Source organism: Thalassophryne amazonica, chromosome 15 (assembly GCF_902500255.1).
Source record: "Thalassophryne amazonica chromosome 15, fThaAma1.1, whole genome shotgun sequence".
In the NCBI taxonomy this organism is placed as follows: domain Eukaryota; kingdom Metazoa; phylum Chordata; class Actinopteri; order Batrachoidiformes; family Batrachoididae; genus Thalassophryne; species Thalassophryne amazonica.
This window is the reverse complement of record NC_047117.1, coordinates 76,533,938-76,552,531: the sequence shown is the minus strand read 5'-3', so window position 1 is coordinate 76,552,531 and position 18,594 is coordinate 76,533,938.

The window sequence follows — 18,594 nt, the reverse complement described above, 5'->3', positions numbered from 1 at the left end:
ACTACAGTATTCTACTCAATGTTGCATCTATAAAGCTGCCAAGACATATATATTTAAATTCTTGAGGGAGTAGTTATGATCTTTTCATGGTTCCCTTATCAAAGAGAAGTTGAGTAGGCAGCAGGCTAAAGGTGTTTTCAGGCACTTGGGTCATGATGCATTGTAAACCAAACACTGGGCTCTCAAGGCCTCTACGAGCGTGTGCACACATCACTGGAAGCATAATACCAAAGTTTGCATGCACTAACTTGGTCATTCAAGAAGAGGCTTGACAACAAGTATAACTAAACTTCAACAACAGTGCCTCAGAAGTTTCAGAGGACGGAGTTGACGTCTACTCTTTCCCCTGCTGGAACATCATTACAATACTACAAGGGCACTCAAATAGCACAGGCCAACAACCAGGAGATAAGGCTGGTAAGAATCTTGCCTATATTATCCTGTATATTATCAATTCTGGCAGGATAGTAGACGATATAGACTTTTCCAGTGTCATAAAATGATGTGACATTAATATTAAAAGGAAACACAAGTTTTCTTTGTCGGTATAATGCAGCTGTGGCTTATTCCTTTTTCCTTTGTGGCATCAATATTCATATGCCTTTGCAACTCCTCAGATGTTTGTTTTGTGACAAATGTAGGAAGATTAGGTTATTTTGTCATAATACAGAGAAGAAGAGAATATTATGTATTTATAGGACTTCAGGGATTACAAACTTTATTAAGGTTAGGTTATGTTGTTTATGCCATCACAAGGCAGACAAGTAAATAATGTTTCTTAATTACATTAAAAGACAAAAAAAATCTGGCATTTGGTGGAAAAAATGCTGGAGATTCGCCTAGATACAGATTTGCAGCTAAATGCAAAAGTGTGTATATAGAGTGCATCCAGAAAGCATTCACAGTGCTGCAGTTTTTTCCACATTTTTTTATCTTACAACCTCATTCCAAATGGATGAAAATCATTTTTTTTAAATTCTATGCATACAACCCCTGGCAAAAATATGGAATCACGGCCCTCGAAGGATGTTCATTCAGTTGTTTAAGTTTGTAGAAAAAAAGCAAATCACAGACATGACACAAAACTAAAGTCATTTCAAATGGCAACTTTCTGGCTTTAAGAAACACTATAAGAAATCAAGAAAAAAAATTGTGGCAGTCAGTAACGGTTACTTTTTTAGACCAAGCAGAGGGAAAAAAATATGGATTCACTCAATTCTGAGGAATAAATTATGGAATCACCCTGTAAATTTTCATCCCCAAAACTAACACCTGCATCAAATCAGATCTGCTCATTAGTCTGCATCTAAAAAGGAGTGATCACACCTTGGAGAGCTGTTGCACCAAGTGGAATGACATGAATCATGGCTCCAACATGAGAGATGTCAATTGAAACAAAGGAGAGGATTATCAAACTCTTAAAAGAGGGTAAATCATCACGCAATGTTGCAAAAGATGTTGGTTGTTCAGTCAGCTGTGTCTAAAATCTGGACCAAATACAAACAACATGTGAAGGTTGTTAAAGGCAAACATACTGGTAGACCAAGGAAGACATCAAAGCGTCAAGACAGAAAACTTAAAGCAATATGTCTCAAAATCGAAAATGCACAACAAAACAAATGAGGAACGAATGGGAGGAAACTGGAGTCAACGTCTGTGATCGAACTGTAAGAAACTGCCTAAAGGAAATGGGATTTACATACAGAAAAGCTAAACGAAAGCCATCATTAACACCTAAACAGAAAAAAACAAGGTTACAATGGGCTAAGGAAAAGCAATCGTGGACTGTGGATGACTGGATGAAAGTCATATTCAGTGATGAATCTCGAATCTGCATTGGGCAAGGTGATGATGCTGGAACTTTTGTTTGGTGCCGTTCCAATGAGATTTATAAAGATGACTGCCTGAAGAGAACATGTAAATTTCCACAGTCATTGATGATATGGGGCTGCATATCAGGTAAAGGCACTGGGGAGATGGCTGTCATTACATCATCAATAAATGCACAAGTTTACGTTGATATTTTGGACACTTTTCTTATCCCATCAATTGAAAGGATGTTTGGGGATGATGAAATCATTTTTCAAGATGATCATTCTTCTTGCCATAGAGCAAAAACTGTGAAAACATTCCTTGCAAAAAGACACATATGGTCAATGTCATGGCCTGCAAATAGTCCGGATCTTAATCCAATTGAAAATCTTTGGTGGAAGTTGAAGAAAATGGTCCACGACAAGGCTCCAACCTGCAAAGCTGATCTGGCAACAGCAATCAGAGAAAGTTGGAGCCAGATTGATGAAGAGTACTGTTTGTCACTCATTAAGTCCATGCCTCAGAGACTGCAAGCTGTTATAAAAGCCAGAGGTGGTGCAACCAAATACTAGTGATGTGTTGGAGCATTCTTTTGTTTTTCATGATTCCATAATTTTTTCCTCAGAATTGAGTGAGTCCATATTTTTTTTCCCTCTGCTTGGTCTAAAAAAGTAACCGTTACTGACTGCCACAATTTGTTTTCTTGATTTCTTATAGTGTTTCTTAAAGCCAGAAAGTTGCCATTTGAAATGACTTGAGTTTTGTGTCATGTCTGTGATCTGCTTTTTTTCTACAAAATTAAACAACTGAATTAACATCCTCCGAGGCCGGTGATTCCATAATTTTTGCCAGGGGTTGTAATACCCCATAATGACGATGTGAAAGTGTTTTGAGATTATTGCAAATTAATGAAAAAAACACCAACAACAAAGAAATCACCCGTACATAAGTATTCACACCCTTTGCAATGCCGCTCAAAATTGAGCTCAGGTGCATCATGTTTCCACTGGTCATCCTTGAGATGCTTCTACAGCTTAATTGGAGTCCACCTGGGGTAAAGTCAGTTGATTGGACATGATTTGGAAAGGCACACACCTGTCTACATATAAGGTTCCACAGTTGACAGTGCACGTCAGAGCACAAACCAAGCATGAACTCAGAGCAATTGTCTGTAGACCTCTGAGACAGGATTGCCTCGAGGCACAAATCTGGGGAAGGATACAGAAAACTTTCTGCTGCTTTGAAGGTCCCAGTGAGCACAGTGGCCTCCATCATCCATAAATGGAAGAACCTGAGATTCACCAGACTCTTCCAAGGGCTGGCCACCTGTCTAAACTGAGCAATCGTGGGGGAGCACCTTACTCAGGGATCTCACCAATAACCCTATGGTCACTCTGTCAGAGCTCCAGCATTCTCCTCTCTCTGTGGAAAGAGGAGAACTTTCCAGAAAGACAACCATATCTCCAGCAATCCACCAATCAGGCCTGTATGGAGTTTGCCAAATGGCACCTAAAGGACTCTCAGACCACGAGAAACAAAATTCTCTGGTCTGATGAGATAAAGATTGAACTCTTTGGTGTGAGTGCCAGCTAAAAGTTCTGCAACAATAGAGTCCAGCGGGATAAACATCTGCAACAGCAGTCCTCGACAATACACAATCCAACGGTATAAAAAGTTCGACAACAACCTGCGTGAAAACTACTTCCTTTCAGCATGCAGTGCTCTATGCCGAAAATCTGCAAAAAAAAAAAAATTAAACGTTTAAACATATTTAACTTTTTGCGTCCATTTCAGATGCAGTGCTCTACACTGAAAATCTGCAAAAAAAATTGTTAAATTTTTTGCATCCGTTTCACATCGCCCTTTGCGTCCCTTAGCCTATTGTGGTGTTAGGCTGCATAAACTCTGCGTCGTCATGACGCAACTTTATGTTGGCCCGGTGTGAAAGGGGATTTAGGAAGTAAAGAAGAAGAAATGCTCACATACTCTGAAGAACTGCCCAAACTGAGTTCAAGACGTTAACTCATCCATACAACAGAATGATTAACCCAACAAAGCAACAGAACAACACTCTATCTTCAAACAAGTGGACTAGATGAAAACTTGCCACATTTTAAATGTGACTGTGCATTTGTATTTTTTTTAATTGTTTTTCAGCCCTAGCAGACACACAAGTCCTGATTCCCACCAAGTGTATTCAGACAAACGCAAACTCAGTTTAAACTACGAAGGCACATTCTCTCTTTTATACTGCATTAGTTTTACATGAATTTGCTCTGGCAGGAATCACAAACGGAGCCCATCTTTCTGATCGAGGATGTGTGAGGGTTCGCTTCCCGTACAGAATGGCCATCTTTTGCACTGACTACAGCAAAGCATTACCGCTCTTCACTCTGGAGTCTATTGAGATGCTTCAAAAAGGAACTGTTTGCCTGCCCTTCATGGTGCTTAAAGGCCACACAGTCACACTGCTCTTCATTTTTCTCTACTGGCTCCCAGCAGTGACCCACATCAAATTCCAACCACGACGTTTGCTTATAAAGCAGTGATAGCCCCCTAGCTGAATACAGTCATTCACAGCCAAATTGAAAAGCTTAAATTCCAAAACCTGTTGCTTCACCAAAAGACCCAAGAGTGAAAGAGATGCATGGACTTGATTAAATGTTGACCTTCAAAACCAGTTTGCTCTTGATTATAGCGTAAGAGTTGATTAACGTTGCCATGTTTTGAGTCATCAACTGAGCTGCTAAACAAAGTATAGCGTGAGTCTCTGCACCTTAAAGAGACTTTCTCATGTTTCCCTCCCAAATAAACAATGCTACAAAGTTATTGTAGATCCCCATGTTTTCACTTCACACTTATGAGCTATTATCTACCTTGTGTCATTCTTAGAAAATAGTTCCAGTCAGCTTCTTTTCTACTGATATTGCACATAGATAGACAGTAAACTGGATTTATGTCAAACTTTGCAGTCCCTCAAAGCCCTATATTATATACGAGGTCTGTTAGAAAAGTATCTGACCTTTTTATTTTTTGCAAAAACTATATGGATTTGAATCATGTGCGCTTGCATCAGCCAAGCTTGAACCTTTGTGCGCATGCATGAGTTTTTTCACGTCTGTCGGTTTGCGTCATTCGCCTGTGGGCAGGCTTTGAGTGAGCACTGGTCCACCCCTCTCGTCGGATTTTCATTGTCAGGAAATGTCTGAATGGCTGGAGCAGCGCTGCATCAAATTTTTCAAGAAACTGTGTGAGACAGCCAGGTGGACACCATTCAGAAAATTCAGATGGCTTTCGGTGACAATCCTATGGTCATCACACAGATTAAGGAGCATTACAACCGGATTAAAGATGGCCCACAGCAGCTGAGGGCGCGCCGCGCTTTGAGCGGCCATCGACAGACTGAAATGACCAGATCATTTCCAAAGTGAAGGCTGGTTGATCTGGGACATCGTGTGACTACCAGAGAAATGGCAGGAAAAGGTGGACATTAGCCATTTTTCATCAGATTCCACTGTTACAGGAGATTTTGTAATGAAAGACGTGCGGAGGCATTCGCGTGTCGGGACAAAGCCGCAATGGCGGAGAACAAAAGCAAGTCCGTGTTGAAAGTCTCACGGGACATGTTGTGACATGCCCAGGTCTTCCACCATTCAGAAGATTCAGACGGCTTTCGGTAGCTTTTTAGTCAAGTGAGTATCCGAGAAATTGTGGAGACCTGGGCATGTCACAACATGTCCGTGAGACTTCCAACACGGACTTGCTTTTGTTCTCCACCATGCTTTTGTTCTCCACCAGCTCCACCATTGCAAACGAATGCCTCCGCACGTCTTTCATTACCAAATCTCCTGTAACAGTGGAATCTGATGAAAAATGGCTGATGTCCACCTTTTCTGCCATTTCTCTGGTAGTCACACGACGTCCGGATCAACACAGCTTCACTTTGGAAATGATCTGGTCGTTTCAGCCTGTCAATGGCCGCTTGAAGCGCGGGCGCGCCCTCAGCTGCTGTGGGCCGTCTTTAATCCAGTTGTAATGCTCCTTTAATCTGTGTGATGCCCATAGGATTTTCACCGAAAGCCATCTGAATTTTCCGAATGGTTTCCACCTGGCTGTCTCACAGTTTCAGTTACTACTAGCCCAACCAGCTCGAGTTACTTTTTAACTTAACAATGAACAAGAAATGTAACTCTGAATCTTCAGCAGAGGTTTCTGTATCACCTGTGGGTAAACAACCAGCATAGAAATTCAATATTTGTAGCCATTTGTAAAACTGAACAAAAAGCTACACTCTGAAATGTAAGGTTCCAAACAAACATGTGGTTTGACTTGATTAGAACTTTAAAACCATTCTGTAGGATTTGTGGAGAAAGATTTCTGGTGCGTTTATGGCTAAGATTGTTGGGAAAAAGTAGGGCGCAGGGTGCAATGGGGTTGTTGCTGGTCGTCACTTAGTCTTGTACCAGGTGTAAGCATTGACAGAAAACCTTCAGCAAAATGCTTGCCTGGAACTGTTATTTCAGGGCGTAAAACCTCACAATTGCATTTTTTTTTTCAAAGCAGAAGCAACATGCAACATGTCACAAGATCAACCAGGTAATAAGGTACAGTTTTTGTCCTGCCACTGATGCCACAAATACTGTGCTGCTTTTAAACAAATGAACTAAATTCAGTGTACATTTATGAATGTTTCAAGCTCGTCTTATATGGCTTGAAATCTCACAACACATTTGCTAGATCTTTCTTCAATGTGTGCATGGAATCTGATGTCAAACATGCAGATTGTGCAGCGCCGTCATTAATATGAGCGCACTTATTCACGCTCACATCTCCACAGACACATTTACAATTGATTCCACAACAGCCACGGTGCCACATGTGGCTACACACCTGCAATCTCTTGCATGCGTGGAGACAGCCTTTCAGCCTATCACTCACATTTAATTTGAACAAAAAGGAACAGCAGTTGTCTTTCCCCTCACATTTTTTTTCTCTATTTACACACAGTGTTTGTGCGTGTTGGTAAAAATAAATTGCTGTCCAGTCCAAACGTCCAGCTTTATACCTTCAGTCAGCAGGGTGATGGTAATAGAAACTACAGTAAAAAACAACAACAACAACAACAGAAAAAAAAAAACCCTGATAAAAGTCTTGGCTGTCTCTCAAACCACACGGCTCTAAAACAATAAAAGCAGGTAAACATTTTGTAATTGCTCGACTTTCTAAAAGCGTGTTTTTCATGTTATGTTTAAGAAAATACTGGAGGATATGGCTTATTTTATTAAAGGTTTAAAGTGGTGAGGTTCCTTGGAAGGTGTTCAAATGGAATAGTTTTGATGGTGGTGAATGTTTGGTGTCCAAAGTAAAGGTCAAACAATGTTGGCGTCCATTGTGTTTTAAGACATTTGTTACCCCATAACAAGATAACTAAGCATGACACATGGTGCAAACTATTCCTTTTAAAAACCCTATTAACAAAATCAATAATTTGCATAACTTTAACTTTTGACCTCTACAAACTGAAATTGACCGTTGTCACCATTTTAGCTGTTGTTACCCCATAAATCCATAGGATTTAGTCATAAATAGTCCAAACCACATGCAGCTTTTGGTACAGGTGAGGCGGGCAGTCACCCGGTGCGCATTTATTCAAGACACATATAGGGCGGCACAAAAAAAAAATCATTCTGCGTCCTAAAGCAGTTATCATATCACTGTATGAGGAATCGGCAAATTAACATCATGAGGTAGAAGAAATGAAATTCCAAAAGCCAAAATAATGGTGTGAATACAGTGGCTTGCAAAAGTATCCAGCCCCTTGGTATTTCACACATTTTAATTTGTTTATGGCATTTCAAATACAAAAGGTAAATCAGGCTTCTCAAAAAAAAAAAAAAAAAAAAAAAAAATTTCTTCCTTGGACTCAAACTGAAAGTAAATCTGTACAACTTGATATAAATTAATTAAAAATATAAAATCCAAGATGGTGGGTTGCATAAGTAATCAGCCCCTTTGGTATAATACCTGTAAATAATCAGTTTAATTGACAGTTTTCTTCAGACAAGTCAGGAGATGGATACATGAACATTTCCAACTCACTGAATATGTCTTGAACTTTACTTACATCAGTTATGAAGAAATACAAACAATATGGCACTCTATGGTAAATCTGTGCGAAGTAGACAGTTCTCAAAAACTGAGTGAGGAACAGTAAGGAAAGCCGCCAAGACACCCAGACAACCCAGAAGAAGTTACAGGCTTCTGTGGCTGTGATTGGAGAAATTGTGCACAGTGCATGTTTTGCATTTTGTATCCTCAGTTATACAGCTTCATGATGAAGTGGGACAGAGGAGGGTTTTATTAAAAAGAAGATCTGAAAGTTCAGCTACAATTTACCAGAAGGTAAATCTGAGATGCAAACCTAGATTTGATGTTTTGGTGAAAGAAAACCCTCCTCTGTACCACTTCATCATGGAGCTGTATAACTAATCACATTATTTTGCTTGCTTTGGTTTGCTAGCATGATTAAGACTCATTAACAGAACTGTATGAATGGTTGGAGGACGATGCAGCCTTCAGAGAGAACAACTGCCCCTTCCTGATTGTCACAGTTGTTAACTTTTTTTTGTATGTTTTCCCAAATTAAATAGAAAAAATGTCCATTCAGAAGGGTAGCTATTCATATTTTACCAGTTTTGCTCACTTTGTCAATTGTGTAAATTTAGATGCAGTGAGCATTTGAATTTTGGTTTTGTATGTATTTTTGCATATTGTTTTCCATTTCCTCCTATGCATCAGGTGCTACACAAGACTGAGTGGAAATGAACCAGAGCCACTGTGATAATTGACATAGACACTCCGTATGTGTGCATATACAGGTTTGTCGTATGTGATAATTGCCTTAGTCATATATAGCCTTCATCATAATATGACATTGATTTATATATGGCAGCTTTAAGAGCACACTCTCACTACAACACATATCCAAGCAGCCGAAGCCGTCTGGGTGATGGCACAGAGAGGTGATAACAATGTGTCTGACACTCATTTCTGTCTGAACTTCTCCAGAGGTTATGGGCGTCCATACGCTGGTCTCATTTCTTGTTGGTACAAGTTATGAGTTCACTTCAGTTCATGATCAGATGCGCTTTTCCCAAGAGCAAGGCAGTAGCAAGTATAATCTCCTCCAAGAATTGAGGTAATCAAAACCTGTTTCAGCCTCTCCTGATAACAAAGAAAAAGAAAAAGAAAGAGCTTTCTTTTCACCAGGGATAAATAAAGGGGCATCATGTATTTTACATTGACACCAAGTGGTGAATTTTCAGACTGCAACTCGGCAGTTATCCTTGTTCATTAAGATAGGGTTGCGTATTTTAGTGTAAAATGTGGAGTTTTTACATTTGTTAAACTTTTTAATTGCTATGTGTGAGCAAGTTGTAACCTCACCCTCAAAAAATAAGCCAATTGCTGATTTTGTTGGTTGCATATAATTGCCTGTATACACAACACACACACACACACACACACACACACACCCACACACACACACACACCCACACCACACACACACACACACACACACACACACACACACACACTTTTCTGGCTGCTGGTCCTGTTTTATAAAGTGTTGTTTTAGTTTGTTCTTCACATGTTAATTTAAGATTGAAGCCTTAACAGGCAGTGGTGGGCACAGCTAGCCAAAACGTTAACTTCGATAACCATTAATCCGATAACGGAAAAGTTATCGGATGATAACGCTAAACTGATAAACTGCTAAAAATGTTATCTTTATTACAGATAACCGATAACTTTTTGTATTGATTCGGACACGGCCACATTAGATTACACTAGCGGCTTCTGATAAGCCAGTTTCACTTTCACTTTTTGCTGCATAAGAACGCATGAAAATTAATTAATAAAAAAAAACCCCAATATAAAACGGTATTAGAAGTCACAGTTTATCTAAGTATTAGATACACCGTCATTTACAAACTAAAAAGCTGCTGCTTTTTTCACATGCTTTGAAGCCTGTGGCTTAAACAACCGAAATACGTCCATTAATGCATTGACTGGCAGAGTAAAATACACGTAGTAAATATAAATTCTTACCTGTTTGTTTCAGTGGGATTCATCTGAAGAAATATTCCACATAAAGCGTCCTTTTTTAAAAAATCCAAAACAGTTTCTAAACATGAAGAAAAGTCCCTCTGTACACACAGCTGCGCCATGAGAGCTCCTCTCCCCCACCGAGTCTTGGCGATTAAATTACAGCCACAAAGAAATAAAATAAAATAATGTTAAAATTAGCCTGTTTTGTTTTCATGTCCAGCGGACCCGCTCACTGTAACATCCAAAGTGACCCTGAACTACACTACCCACAATGCTCCCTGCGCCGACTGGCCAACCATGTTTTGCGCTTTATTATGACATGATCAGCAAGTGACAGGTAGCCAGTCTGCTACAAACACACAACAGACAGACTAAAATGTTTGATTTTAGGGTTTACAAACGTTTTAACCGTTAAACTTTGCTCACTTTACCAGCAAAAAAAAAATGTTATCTGATTAAAAGTTATTGGAACTATATTTATTGGAAGATAATTGGACCGATGATGCTTTTAAAACTTATCTGAAAAGCGAATCTGCTAGCAAAATATTAGCTTCGATAATTAGCTGAAACGTGCCCACCACTGGCCATGTTAATACTGGCCTAGCTTTTGAAGCTGCAGTGGTTTATATTTCACCAGATTTGGTGTATCCAGCTAACACTCAAGATTCTGATCATCAGATGAAAACATAAACATGGCTTTTGAGGAGTTAGATGAACCTCTTTTTGGTTTGGGGGATCAAAAGTGACCATAAATAGGTCTTTATCCTATTGAACAGGTTACCTATCATTGCTAAAAACATATGTAGGTGGGGTGGGGGGTGTTTTCTTGGGCTGAAGTTGAGTATCGCTAGTTTTGTTGCTCATGGCAAACCATGTGTATGTAGCACAACACTCAGCAGCAACATTTAGTCTGTCCAGTCTGTTCCCATAGATAAGCGTTTATGCCGGTTAGTGTTCCTTTGAGACTTGGCACAGCTTGGCTAGTCAGCACTGTTGTCTTCGGTGTGTCGTATCTGTATTTCAGAAATGCAAAAATGCTCCTTCACGTGAGCCTCACATTTGAAAAGGAGTGGGGTGAGGATTAGTTTGAAACCTCAAACATAGCTTTCACGGATGATGATGATACCAAAGACGATTTTTGTTCATGTCTTTACATGAAGCATGTTTTTGACAGAGATAGTTGGGACAAAAGACAATCTTACAGCAAGTACAGCAAAATTCCAGTCACCAGTGACAGAGATACATACCTGCAGCCAGTGAAATACTGTATTTTGGATTCAGCACATTCACTCATTGTCAATGCAATGACCAATATTCCAGAAGACCCGAATTGTATTAGTGTGTCTCTGCTGGTTTGAGATGCAGTTTATGACCTTTGTCCGCCAAAATATTAATTTATAAATTGAGCAATCACACCAAAAACACTGTGTGTCACTGCAAGTCATAACAGCCAAACAATCCACTGTACCATAATCCAGCAGTGACACACGGCAGGTCTTCAAAAGAGTGGACTACAGTGCTTGCTCCGCCACACCCCTCCACTTGCTTCCTTTCCACCCAGACCTTCAGTTGCGATCAGACTGCACACGTACAGCATTCAGGGTGCATTCTGCATGTTCCTGCTGCTTTCTGCTGGCATAGTGGGGATTCATGCTGTGTTCTGGCTGCATTCGACCTGCATTCTGCATATTCGTACTGTGTTCCGGGCCCATTTCACCTGGATTTGGTTGCTGCTGCGCTGCGTGAGTCATTCAAGGCGGCTTCGGCACACATTCTGGGTATTCGAACACCATTCGTACATGGTTGTCCAAATGTCTGTCCCTCCCGACTGCACATCAAAGTTTGGCTTTTTTCCCCATTTGCCCTGATTCATTCTCATTTGTGCCAAGTGTGATGGGATCCTTACTGTAGTATGTACTAGACCTGAGTGAGTGAGTACTTGGGACACAATTCGGATGTCCTTTGCTGCCATTCAAGTTGTTCATTTTGCAGCAGGAGACTATTTATTTATTTATTTAAACTATTCTTGATGCATATTTGTATAATGCCACAGCCCCTCGGATGCCGCTAGTATTTTCATGTATGTCCCCTGTCTTCTTTGAATTTTTGCAGAGGTTCTTCTGCGGTTCCTAGACACCTGTTGTATGTTAGGATCATGTAGTGTAGTCCGTTTGAATACTGTGGAGGTAGTAGATCATCCAAGTACCATTTGAATACTACTAAATGCATACTCTGTATTCAGACACCCTATGGATTAAGTGTACTGCTTATTGCCTACTATGTACTATGCTAGTATGAGTAATCCATCAATCCGATTCCCTAATGCCTTCTTTTAAAAATAGCTTCATTGCTGTTTCAGAATTTTTAGCAGTCAGACTGAAGCCAGCTCACTTTTTGCAAGAGGTGCCAAAAATTTTATTTATTTAAATTTTAATAGTCTTAACTTCAGCTGCCAGTGTGTTTCTGCTGAAGATGTCGGCATCTGCTCGATGCAAACTGCACTTTTTTTTTTAATAGAGACTGGTGTGATGTGTGAATACTGATAAAGTTATTAATATAAATGCAGGAGTGCCATGCTATTCATTTCCTGTTTTAAAAGGGATCCAGGCTGTGGACCCTGGAGTCATAAGGCTCTGACACCACAGAGAAAAGCAGACAGATAGATGAGATACAGCAGACACACACACTCGGTTCACTCGCTCTCGTGTAAAATTCTCAAGAAGTGAAAATCAGCACTTCATTAATTCTCATGCTGGTGTCATGTCTTTGGGCAGCAACAGTCTGCCGTTATCTTGACAACAACGTCTCGCCATCAGTTTTAGTCGAGCTGTAATGTATACTGTGATTTCAGCGCTGCACATACTTTTGTCACTGTGTTCGATACACTAATGAAGAAACTTGGAGAAAACTGTCAGGTGCTTTTTGACATGGAGTTATGCTGTGTTTCTGTCAATGTTTCTTCACCCAAATCTGTCTTGTTTGCAGGAATACTCAAAATATTGAAATTTTTATGAAACTTTCTGGACAGGCTCTCTTACTTGAAGTAATTGATTAGCCATGGTGGCCTTGATGGCTACCAGACCTTGGCTCTAGAAATAAAAAAAGAACAGATAAACAAGCTCATTTTAAGCTATGTGTGATTTTAACATCTAATTCCCATTTTCATTTTTTTTTCATTTATTTATAGTGCCAAGTCACAACAAGGTTGCCTCAATGCACTTCACACAAGTAAGGTCTAACCTTACCAACCCCCAGAGCAACAGTGGTAAGGAAAAACTCCCTCTGAGGAAGAAACTTTGACCAGACCAGACTCAAAGGGGTGACCCTCTGCGTGGGCCATGCTACAGTCACAAATTACAAAAATTCACAAAATTAAAATACAGGAAATGTTGCCGGTGCACAGGACAGTTTCTGGAACAGATACCATACCCATCTCTGGATGGAGCTGCACCTCAAACAGAGAGAAAAAAAAAAGCAGAATCAAGCATCAGAAAGACAACAAATACAGTGTAATTTGCCAGGATTAAGTAACAAGAAAAACAGAAGAAATACTAAGGTGATCACCGGCCACTAGCCCTAAGCTTCACTAAAAGACCCAGAATTTAGATAAAATTGAGGCCACATCCTGCTCCGTTTCCTAATAAAATGAATTAAAACAGTAAAAAGCATAGTAACATACTATGCCAGTATGCTAGCCATACAAAAGGGAAAATAAGTGTGCCTTAAGTCTGGACTTGAAAGTCTCTACATAATCTCACAGTTTTATTGACGCAGGAAGATCATTCCACAGAACAGGGGCATGATAAGAGAAAGCTCTGTGACCTGCAGACTTCTTATTCACCCTAGGGACATATAGTCCTGCACCTTGAGAACACAAGGCCCGTGCCAGTATGTAGGGTTTAATTAGGTCAGCTAGGCAGGGAGGTGCAGGTCCATGAAGAATGTTATAGGCTAGTAGCAGAACCTTAAAATCTGATCTCACTGGGACAGGAAGCCAGTGAAGAGATGCCAAACGGGTGTAATGTGGTCAAACCTTCTGCTTCATGTGAAAACTCTGGCAGCAGCATTTTGAACCAATTGGAGAGCCCTAAAGCTGGACTCCAGTAAACCAGAAATTAGAATATCGAGTAGGCCAATCTAGAAGACAGATGCATGAATCAGGGTTTCAGCATCAGCCATAGACATGATGAGACGAATCTTCGCTATATTTCACATGTGGAAGAAAGCACTCCTCGTAATATCTCTAATGTGGATGTCAAAGGACAACATAGGATCAAAAATTACCCCAAAGTTCCTCACTTTATCAGTGTAATATGACGCACGAGCCTAGGTCAAGCGTTAACTGGTCAAATTGAAGCCAGTGTCTCACTGGACCAAGAACCATCATTTCAGTCTTATCAGAGTTTAAAAGTAGGAAGTTGCTAGACATCCAACTTCTCACTGATGCAAGGCAATCTTCTAAGGATTTTGTGGATGAGATTACCAGCAGTTATCAGCATGTATAACTGAGAATCATCAGCATAGCAGTGAAAGGTAATCCCAAAATGCTGCAAGATGTGCCCAAGGGATGCTATATAAAGGGAGAAAAGCAGGGGGCCTAAGACAGACCCCTGTGGAACTCCAAATTTCATGTCACTAAGGTTAGAGATAGTGTTATTGTACAAAATACAGTGAGAACGACTGGTCAGGTATGACGTCAACCAAGCAAGAGCACTCCCAGTAATCCCAAAATGATTCTCAAGCCTATCGAGTAGAATATGATGATCCATGGTATCAAATGCAGCACTGAGATCTAACAGCACCAGAACTGTAGTGGTGTCTGAATCCACTGCAAGCAGAAGATCATTCACCACTTTAGTGAGAGCTGTCTCTGTGAAATTATATTTTCGAAAAGCAGACTGCAGTGGCTCAAAAATATTATTCTTGGTAAGGCAGTCCACAAGCTGCCGTGAAACCACTTTTTTTCAGAATTTTAAAGCAAAATGGTAGATTTGATATCGGCCTGTAGTTTTTCAGTACACTAGGGTCAAGATTAGATTCTAAACCACTGAGCTGGTTTGGACAAAGCCAGCTTGGCTATGTCCAAACCAGTGCAAACTTTGGACACGTCTGGGCTTGCCCAGACATGTCCAGCAGGTGGCATAGGTATATGGAATATATTATGTCAGCAATGCAGACTGGCTTTTTGTGTTGGTTTCGTGCAGGGATTCATAATGTTTGGGCCATGGTCTATTTGTGGGCTGGCAGAAGGCACTGCAGATGGGGTGTGGAAGGGCACTGAATATTTATAAAAATGTCTAAATTTCATTTTTGTAATATTTATTTTGAAAATGTATAAACCCTATGACTTATAGGGTTTAAATTCAGAGAATTTGTACAATATCAAATCACAACAGCCCACCCCGCCCCCCCCCCAGGCACTTCATCCCCCCCTCTGTTTTTTGATTACGGGGGGTTGGGGACAAACTCAAGCAAACCAGATTCAGTAGAGCAACCATCTCCTCTGGCCATATGACCAAATAACAAAACACATAAAACAAAGCACAACAAAGAATTATCACAAATTCAAAGACAGAAATGTTGCAGCTAAGCAACCATAGGTATATAGAGTCCAGAGGTCATAACAAGCGATGGCTCAAAAACATCCATGTGGTGAAGAGTCATCGCCAAACATAGGGAGTACAAATGGCAAGTCAGTGTTCCATTCTGTTATTCATGAAGTCTTCATCTGACTTGCTCCAGTAAATATCTCTGAGACATCCAGGTGTCATCAAACACCCAGGCAGACTCCCAACTTCATATGATCATTTAAAAAATTTTCAGTGGAGCGTTCAACACTCGCCCTCATGGACGAACCCGTAGACTTAGTTTCTCAGCTGGCAAAGGGAAGGATCCGCGAAGCCCTGGCCTCCCAGCAGTCTGATTTGCAGCTGTGCAATTTTTCAATTATTGTAGTTAAATGAAGAATCAAATCATTATCGCAGTCATGTCCACCAAAATTGTGATTCAGGTCTGGGTGGGTCGCAGTACAATTTTAGATTTCAAAGTGGGCTGTGGAGTTGCGGTTTGGAATGGCATTTCCGGTGTGTCAAAGTTAACAACATTGAACCATGTTTGTACTTATTTTGGCATTTTAATTTGGAGAAGTGTTAAGATGATGCTAAGGGGTGAATTTGTTTAATGTTTCACTCATTGCATTTTACAGAATTATACCAACACTTTTTCAAAGCCTCTGACAAAATGCTTAACTATAATCTAAACCATATATTTAACTTGCTGGGCTTGAGTTCCTTTTTTATTGGAAGCTTTAATTCTGACTTATTTATAGCACATTTCCATCAAAAGGAATGTTTGCAATTTTTGCAGTTTAGCACTCTGCACACCTCATTAGTGTCAATCTTTACCACCTAGGAACAAAACGTGACTTTCTCTGCTTTGCACACATTACTTGCATTAGGTTTGCCATTAACTACTCAGTTGCACTTTTTTTAGGTTCCATGATTATTTTTCTTTAAATAACAAACTGAACACTCATATTTTAAAGAAGACATTTGCCATGTGTTCATTATTTATGTATTTTGGCAGTTGTCTTGACAGGAAACTAATTTGTTGTGCTCTCGTCCTGTAATGCTAACATGTATGCTACTAACATTAGCCTCTCCATTGTGAGAACAGTCACCATATTCCACAACACTCAGCTGGCTGCACATACAAAAAATCAGCACTTGCATGTGATTTGCATTGCATTCCTCCACAAGGCCACCATGGTACACCGCATCTGGTTGGAAAGTTGAACCCACTACTTTCTGGTCACGAGGCCACTATTCTTAACTTTTGTGCTGTCTTGGGTATTTATGCTGAGATCCAGGGTCCTCCTTTGTCAATAGGGCATCTACAATAGACATATGTACAAAATGTTTTGCACATATACAGGGTGGGCCAATAAAATGTTACCACTTTTGTAATCCAAAGAAGAGGAGCATCGATTGAACATGTCATCAATTATTGAACTGTGGCAGATAACAAGAGACAAAGTAGGAATCCTTTGGTATCAAATGTTAAGTTGATCCTTCTGTTACAAAGTCTGTAAATAAAATTTTCGAATAGTTCTCATTTCAAAAATTTGTGTACAATCAAAAACTGGTAACATTTATTAGCCCACCCTGTATGTCTAATAAAGTCTGGGATTCAGCAATTAGTACTTTGGCTTGAAAATGTACTTGAAATGCACATCGCCTATTGTTTGGAAAATCAAACTGCCACGCAATACTTTTGACCACATACAGAAAGCTTTGACACACTGAACCAAATCATAAACTGCAATGGAGAACGATATCTTGTGAATAGTGAATCTGTTTATTGTTTATTGGCACCGGAGCAACTAATGGATTTTCAGGGTGCCGTCAGCTTCATAAACATGAAACCATTTAAGCATAATTGAATAATAAAGTCTATTACGCAGACAGTGGAATATAGGACTGGAAGTAAATTAGTGAAACCTGTTTTTAATTTTTTCCAAAGTGATCCCTGTTAAGACTCATTCATGCTCCATTCATATGGATGGATCTGTACGTGCCTTTAAAATTATGTAACAGTCACTGCTCACAGACTTGTATATGTCATTTACATGGGCTTGATGTTAAGCAAAACATCCACTAGTGGGCGCTGCACAGGGTCAACGTTAACAAAACAGGGTGAGTCAGAGAGGTCCTAATGCATCTCCTCCTGAAGAGACAAAAGCATAATGACTTATATGAATACAGTCTTGAAAACATTATACACTTAACATACATGGAAAGAGAACTTTCTGGTGTATTTGCTGTTTTTGCCTGCAGTCCTGTTTTTTTGCTTGAACTACTGGCTACACTACTCCCATGATTTCTGATGGTACTGCTTTGTCCAATTACTCTCACCATATGAAGTGGCGGGACGTTGTATAAAATTGTCTGTAATTCCTCAATTAATTCGATGTTTTTGTTGCTGACTGTACCAGCCTTAAAAGGAAGAATTGTGACCATGTGTGGTCATATAAGCCCGGCCTTAATCAAATGAGAGTTCACCAGCTCGGCGGTTTAGATTGTTTAATTAAGGCAAGCAGAATATACACTCAACAAAAATATAAACGCAACACTTTTGGTTTTGCTCCCATTTTGTATGAGATGAACTCAAAGATCTAAAACTTTTTCCACATACACAATATCACCATTTCCCTCAAATATTGTTCACAAACCAGTCTAAATCTGTGATAGTGAGCACTTCTCCTTTGCTGAGATAATCCATCCCACCTCACAGGTGTGCCATACTAAGATGCTGATTAGACCCTATGATTAGTGCACAGGTGTGCCTTAGACTGTTCACAATAAAAGGCCACTCTGAAAGGTGCAGTTTTGTTTTATTTGGGGGGGATACGAGTCAGTATCTGGTGTGACCACCATTTGCCTCATGCAGTGCAATACATCTCCTTCGCATAGAGTTGATCAGGTTGTCAATTGTGGCCTGTGGAATGTTGGTCCACTCCTCTTCAATGGCTGTGCGAAGTTGCTGGATATTGGCAGGAACTGGTACACGCTGTCGTATACGCCGGTCGAGAGCATCCCAAACATGCTCAATGGGTGACATGTCCGGTGAGTATGCCGGCCATGCAAGAACTGGGACATTTTCAGCTTCCAA